We start from the raw sequence: 6,219 nt of genomic DNA, 5'->3' as shown, positions 1-6,219 counted from the left end.
CTGCTTTTTAAATAGCCTTTCTGAAAAAACCAACAATATCCGCCGGCCCCCCGCGCCCTCGCTAACTCCTCCAAAACAAAACTGCCATAAATAGGACTTGGGAAGTAATCGCTCCCTTGCACGCCCTCAAATACGTACGGAGTACATTTCAACAACAGCACGGACACAATGGCCGGTTCCTGGGGGGAGTGCGTGTGTGCGTGTGCGTGTGTGCGTGTGCGTGTGTGCACTGGAGGAGCTGGGGGCGGTGGCCGGAGGTCTTGCACTGGACAAACGAGGGCCACCTGCCTCGTTTCTTGAAAGCTTGCATGCCCACGGGGTGACACTTTGGATTCCGGTGTATGAGGCAGGAGGCTCCAAGGCCCCGACACCCATCGTAGCATCGTAATAGCTGACGAGCTGACTCCGCCTGCCCGCTGTGGGCGCCACGCGCACTGGGCCTGATGGTCCTTGGAAGACACCCGCGTGGCATGCTCTGGGGCTTGGGGGGTGCCCTCAGCCTGGCCCCTTACAGTAATGACAGTGAACCTTCACAGTGAACTCCCCTTTGCTGGGTCTTGTTGCTGGTACTTTGTGCCGTATATGAGCCACCTGCTCGCATACACATCTCGCCCGACGTTCAGTTTGTGTTTCTTTTTTTTAAATAGATTAAAAAAAATTTTTTTTATGTTTATTCTTTGAGAGAGAGAGAGAGACAGAGTGAGAGTAGGGGAGGGGCAGACAGAGGGAGACACAGAATCAGAAGCGGGCTCCAGGCTCCGAGCTGTCAGCCCAGAGCCGGACGCGGGGCTCGAACTCACGGACCGGGAGATCATGACCTGAGCTGAAGTTGGACGCTTAACCGACTGAGCCACTCAGGTGTCCCATTTTTTAAGATTTTTAAATTGTTATTTGTTTTTGAGAGAGAGAGAGAGAGAGAGAGAGAGAGAAAACATGAGCAGGGAGGGACAGAGAGAGAGGGAGACAGAGGATCCGAAGCGGGCTCTTTTACCAACAGCAGAGAGCCTGATGCGGGGCTCGAACTCACAAACCGTGAGATCACGACCTGAGCCGAAGTCGGACATTTAACCGACTGAGCCACCCAGGTGTCCCTTATTTATTTACATAATTTAAAAAGCTTCTTTATTTTGAGGGGGAGGGCAGAAGGACCGAGAGAAAGGGAGATTGGGAATCCCAAGTAGGCTCCACCCTGTCGGGGCCGAGGCCGACGCGGGGCTCGAACCCATGAACCGCGAGATCATGACCCGAGCCGCAGTCGGATGCCTCACCAACCGAGTCACCCAGGCGCCCCTCAGCTTGTGTTTCTAAGGCTCTCCCTCCCCAGAAGCAAATAATGTCATCCCCTAATTTAAAATGTATTGCGTCCCTTCTTGGATGACTCTGATTTCTGGAAATCCTCCCCTCGGGGGCCCGAACTAACCATTTCCGTGGCCTGGGGAAGCCAGGCTCGGGAAAGTTAAGACACGGATAGGATTCCACAGCCAGGAAGCGGATGGAGCGAACCCCTACATGTCTCGGTTCAACGTAGGAATTCGTTCTTGTGTTCTGTTCTTCTCTTGCGTCCTCCACCCACATCCGCCCCGCTGGCCGAGTTTGGTGTTCTCCCACTTCTCATTTGTAGTCTCGGTCAAATTATTTAATCTCTCCGCGCCTCAGTCTTCCCATCTTTGAGTTGGACTTAAATTTCCACTGGGCTTAAAACGGGGCTGATAACGTTACCCGCTTCGGAGAATTATCGTCAAGACCAGATGGGCTCCGATGAACCTTAGAACAATGCCTGGCGTGTGAGCAATGATTATGGTTACACTTATTGTCATCAATCGTATTGCTCCTCATGAGAAGTTGTTTGCCCACCGCGAACTTTTTCAGTGAGTCGGCACTGTCTCTTGGTCATTTCCGTCGACCCAACTTTACTTACTTCCTGCCCTCAAACCCCTAAATCCTATCGTCTTTGACAGCTACCACCTCCAGGAAGCCTCCCCTGGTTTCTCCAGGTCTCATGGACTTCTGTCCCCTCTGCAAGTTACTCTGGCCTGTATCAGGCAGCCCCACGCAGAACCCGGCGCTGCCATGAATATGCCCAGTTGCCAGACGGTCATGATGGCCTCCTCCATCAGGCACCGCTCCGCACGCTATGAGTATGCCCGAGTTCTGGAGAAATAGTCCTGTCCCGGATCAGACAGCAATCTCTAGACTTCATCGTCCGTTGGCCCAGAGGGCTCAGGAAAGTGCTGAGGCCGCTGTGGGATCCTGGGAGGAATGCCAGGCTTGGGGAGGGAATCCTGGCTTGACCACCTACCCTCATTCAACCTCTCAGGCCTTGGGGTCCTTCTCAACATGTAGGAGAGAAGCATCCCTGCCTTTCTAAGGTGGTTAGAAGCAGGGGGAGAATGAACATGTCAGTGCCCTCGACAGACGCTGCATTGAAGTCTTCTTACGTTGTTGGTGATGGCAGCTCAGGAGGGGTCATTCTCGAACTACGTGCCAGACCCTGCGCCGTATATTTTAAATCTATTATTCTGTCATTTAAATAATCGTTCAAGGGACATCAAAAGCACCAGCCACCGAAAGAAAACTCGAGAAATCGGACTTCACCAAATTTGAAGACTTTTGCACTTCAAAAAATTTTACGTTTTTATTTATTTTTGAGAGAGAGAGAGAGAGAGAGAGGGAGACACAGAATCCGAAGCAGGCTCCAGGCTCTGAGCTGTCAGCACAGAGCCCGACGCGGGACTCGAACTCACGAACTGTGAGATCGTGACCTGAGCCCAAGTTGGACGCTTAACCGACTGAGCCACCCTGGTGCCCCAAAGACTTTTGCGCTTTAAAGGACACAATCAAGAAAGTGAAATGACAACCCACAGGCTAGGAAGAAATATTCGACATACTGAATTAAGACGTAAGAAATATTAACATAGAATAGAAATATGTAAGTAATTGATAAGTAAGAAAATATTTGCGAATCATATATCCCATAAGGGACCAGTATCCAGAACATATAAAGAGCTCTTCCAGTTCAAGAAAAGACATGGGGCGCCTGGGAAGCTCAGTCGGTCGAGTGTCTGACTCTTGATTTCGGCTCAGTTCGCGATCCCGGGGTTGCGGGATCAAGCCCCGTGTTGGGCTCTGTGCGGAGTATGGATCCTGCTTAAGATTCTCCCTCTCTCTCTCTCTCTCTCTCTCTCTCTCTCTCTCTCTCTCCCCCTGCCCCTCCCCCTGCTCACTCTCTCTATAAAATTAAAAAAAAAAAAAAAAGAAAAGAAAAGAACGAATGTTGGTGAGGTTGGGGAGAAATGGGAACCCTCGTACAGTGCTGGTGGGAATATAAAATGATGCAGCTTCTGGGACAGACAGGCACGTCCTCAGATGACCGAACGCAGTTACCATATGAACCAGGACTTCCGCCTCTGGCCATTGGGAGGGAATGAGGTGAAATGAGAAAAGCCAAGAGGAGCGAACAGGTAAGTGAAAACACAAGCCCACGCAGAAATTGTACGAATGTTTGTAGCGACTTTATTCATAACAGCCAAAAGGTGCAAACGACCCGCGCGGTCGTCGGCAGATGAACGGATAAACACAATGTGGTCTATCCCTATACTGGAATATTCTTCAGCTCTGAAAAGAAGTGAACCACCGATCTGTGCTAGAACATGGGTGAACCTTACGACTATCATGCTAAGAGAGAGTGGCCCGTCAAAAAAGGCCATGTAGTATGTGATTCCATTGGCTTGTAATGTCCACAACAGGCGAACGTATACAGGCAGAAAGCATCTTAGTGGTTGCTGAAGGCGAGGGGAAGGGCTGGGGGTTTAAAGAGGTGACAGCTGATGGGTACAGAGTTCTTTTTTGAGGTGGCAAAAGTGTTCTAAAGTTGACTGTGATAATGGTGGCTCACGGCCGTGCATATACTAAAAGTCACAGAATTGTGCGCCTTACGTGGATGAATTGTGCACCTTACGTGATGAGTTCTATCTCAATAAAGCTCTCATAAAGATGGCCATTCGGTGGTTATGCTCTAAGAAACAAAATCAGAAAGGATATTGCTGTCAACTACAAGAAAGAGTTTCTTGGTTCTTGGAGAAGATCCTGGATCATGGTTATATGTCCCCAAATATACCCTGGTTGTTGCTGCACCAAGTGACCACAAGCTTGGTGGCTGAACACAGTGCACGCTAATGATTATTGTCCAGTTCTTCGGGTCTGAGGTCTGGGATCAGTTTCACTGGGTAAAACCCAGGTGTCGGCAGGTGCGTCTTTGTTTTGGAGGCTCCCGGGAAGACTCCATTTACTTGTCTCTTCCCAGCTTCTAGAATCCACCTTGGCTCAGGGCCCCCGTGAGCATCTTGGCATGACTTTGACCTCCGTTTCCATCTCCTTCGCTGACTCTGACCCTCTAAACTCCTCTTTAAGGTCCCGGTGATAGACTGGGCCCACCTGGATAATCCAGGATGATCTCCCTCCTCTCAAGAGGCTAAACTCTGCAAAGTCCCATTTGCCATGTCTGGTAACGTGTTTCTAGGTTCTGGGGACGTGGGCATCTTTAAGGGGGCGTTATTCCACCTCGCACAAGATGTTAGAGTTCCCACCCCTTTATTATTAATTTTTTAAATATTTGTTTATTTTTGAGAGAGAGAGTGTGAGCGGGGGGAGGGACAGAGAGCGAGAGGGAGACACAGAATCCGAAGCAGGTTCCAGGCTCCGAGCTGTCAGCACAGAGCCCGACGTGAGGCTCAGACCCATGAACCGTGCGATCACGACCTGAGCCGCAGTCAGACGCTCACCCGACCGAGGAACCCAGGCGCCCCGTGCCATCCCTTTAAAAGGGAAGTGGTCCCTCACCTGTCCTCTGTGACAAGACAGGAGATTTTCAGAGGTCCCTTCTGGCCTGGTGCTTCTGATGACTTCTTTTCGTTTCTGCCTTTCTTTGCGTCTATTTCTACTTCTTCCGTTGGAACTGGTTGAAGGGTGGAGGAGGGTCTTGGGCTCTCAGGTCAAGTATTTGCGTCTTAGCTGTGCTACTTACTCGTTGCAAGAACGTGGGCGAATGAAGGAGCCTCTTTAAGCCTAAATTCCTCCCCCTCGACACGAGGATTATAGCATCCAGCTCATAAAGTCCATGTGCAACATAAGCAACGACCCAGGCGCACAGGAGGTGGTTGTCATGGACGTATTTCCCCCGTCCTCACCTGTGGCTCTTTACTTTGCATCACGGGAGTTTGCGCACCCCACTGAAATAGCCGTTCTCTTGTCTGTCACTGCCCGTGAGCCCCTTGAAGGAACGAACGACGGTCCTCCTTCTCTGAGGGTCTCGCAAAGAGCAGAGGGGTGGATGAATGGATAGTGGACGCGTGGCTGGGTGAAAGGTAGACGATGCATTGCTGAGGGGGTAAGTGAATGAACGGGCGCGTGGAGAGATAGACGGCGGATAGGAGGCTGTAAACACTGTATGTAAGTGTGGATGCGTGTGTATAGGTAGGTACGTATTTATGTGCGCGTGTACGCGTTCGTAGATGAATGCATGAGTGCATGGATGGATGGAGGGAAGGGTATATGTATGAATAGATGAATGGATATTTGGATGGATGCATCGATGGCTAGACGGATTATATAAATGGTTATTATGTAAATGCACGGGTGAGGGGATGGGCGTATGCATATGTGAATAGATCAGTGGCTGGATGGAAGTTTGGATGATTGGATGGATGGATACGTGTGTGTGTGTGTGTGTGTGTGTGTGTGTGTGTGTGTGTGAATGGGCCGCATGTATGCATGTGTGGATCCAGGGATAAACTGATGAATGGATTGATTAAGGGACAGATGATGGAAACACGCGTACATCTATAAGCGGACGGGTGATTTGATAGTTTTAAGGATGAATGAGTGATCGTTTGAGCAACTGCTCAAGTTCTGGCAAGCGCTCGAGTGTTCTGGCACTCAGCACATTATTTGCCTTCTCAATCTTTACCGCTGATGTTTTGTCTGAACCCAAGCATGGGAAAAGAACATACTAGAACAACCTACTCCGCGGCCCTTAAAAGGAGGCCCGGGGAAGGGTGGCACCATATTAAAATGATACGGATCAATCTCACTGCAGAAATGTTCACTAGAATCATCGCTAAGTGCCTTCTCAATAGGGTATCCTCGAGGCTACGGGGCCAAAGCTTGGCCCCGCTTCCTCAGCACGAAATGATAGGGTCACACAGGATCCCAGACATGCGG

Source organism: Prionailurus bengalensis, chromosome D3 (assembly GCF_016509475.1).
Source record: "Prionailurus bengalensis isolate Pbe53 chromosome D3, Fcat_Pben_1.1_paternal_pri, whole genome shotgun sequence".
Classification (NCBI taxonomy): Eukaryota; Metazoa; Chordata; class Mammalia; order Carnivora; family Felidae; genus Prionailurus; species Prionailurus bengalensis.
Note: the sequence above shows the minus strand (reverse complement) of the source record.